Here is a 1537-nt window from a genome sequence, read left to right as displayed (position 1 = left end):
TGTTCGCATATATAGGTAGATCCAAGGAGGACTAGAATCTTCTGAGCATGTCTCCTCATGTGTGGAAAGTTCTCCTCTTTGAGGGAAGAGTAAAAATCAAGCAGTGAGACTGACCTAAAGTACTCTGCCAGAAGTGTCAGACTGCAGGTCAATGAGTTCAAGCTGAACATCACTAGGTGCATTCTCCACATTGCATGTAAATGGGGAAAAAAAATCATGTGCATTTCATTCTCAACCATCTTAAAGACTTGAAATCATCATGAAACTTCACCATGCAGTGTTTCTAACATAGATGAGTACTTGTGGAGGTGATCAGCTGAAGGTGCGGCTTCCTTCAGTGTTGGCAAGTGGGTGAGAATGTTGTCTTCCATTTGGCTCGAGAGAAGCTGCAACTTTCTCATAAAAGCCTTCACCAAGTTGTATATTTCATGCACAAAAAGGCCCTTGCACTGCAGTTTCACATTTAGTTCATTCAAAAGTACAGTCACATCAACAGCAAGGTCTGAAATCCAGTCTGTATCTGAAAGCTGTGGAATGCCATTCCCTTTCTTGAATCTCTTCTCTCAGGTCCCATACACTTTTTAGCATTTTTCCCAGGCTGAGCCACCTGACAGCTGTGTGGTAGCCTATGTCATGATGTTCAGCCTCAGTTTCCTCCAAAAGAGCAACAAACTGCCTGTGATTCAAAGCTCTTGCCCTGATGAAGTTAACTATTTTAGTTACAATATCAACCACATGATTAATTTTTAACACTGACTTACACAACACTTCCTGATGTATAATACAATGCAAAAATACCAATTTCTGTTCAGGGTCAATTTCTGTCACTTTATCCTGCATTCTCTTTCAGAGTCCAACATTTTTTCCCGTTAGATTTGGACAACCATCCGTTGTCACACCCGCCAGCTTGTCCCATTTTAGTCCCAACGTGTCCAAACATGCATTTACCGCCGTGAACAAATCATTAGCAGTTGTTGTTCCTTTCATTGACTGCATGGCTGCCAGCTCCTCCATGATTTAAAAGTCCGTAGTTGTCCCACGTATGAAGATGAGTAGCTCGGCTGTGTCACTTACGTCGCAGCTCTCATCCAAAGCCAAGGGAAAAAAGTCAAAGTTGACTGCTGTTGTGCTGCAGCTGAAGCTCTAGATTTCTCACGATGTCCCCAATCCTTCTCGTTACAGTGCGTCGGGAGAGGGGCACATTCTCAAATACCTCCTTTTCTCCGGTCATATTAGTTCTGCAGAGTCCAACAAGCACTCCTTAATAAACTCTCCATCAGAAAATAGTTTACTGTTTCTGGTGATTTTGTGGGATATGACATAACTTGTCTTGGAGTGAGATGACATTTTGAGGGCTAGCCAGCAAGCATCAATTTTAGCTGTTCACACACGCACATACACGCGCATATGTGTCCATATGTAAATAAAAAAACAATCCTTTTCAAAACAAAAGCAACACAGTTGTATTGCGTGCACGGCGTAAATACATTTTCATTTATGTTCTAATTTAAGATTGACCTCATGCGGGCCGGACAGG

General features: G+C 42.2%; 1 pseudogene; it reads right to left on the bottom strand.

Annotated features, from left to right (window-relative positions):
• Nucleotides 1–257: 257 nt before the first annotated feature.
• On the bottom strand, nucleotides 258–1014 carry LOC140454397 (general transcription factor II-I repeat domain-containing protein 2A-like; annotated as a pseudogene).
• Nucleotides 1015–1537: the final 523 nt, after the last annotated feature.

The sequence above is a fragment of the Chiloscyllium punctatum genome, chromosome 3 (assembly GCF_047496795.1).
Source record: "Chiloscyllium punctatum isolate Juve2018m chromosome 3, sChiPun1.3, whole genome shotgun sequence".
Taxonomy (NCBI): Eukaryota; Metazoa; Chordata; class Chondrichthyes; order Orectolobiformes; family Hemiscylliidae; genus Chiloscyllium; species Chiloscyllium punctatum.
This window is presented reverse-complemented; position numbering and strand designations above follow the sequence as displayed.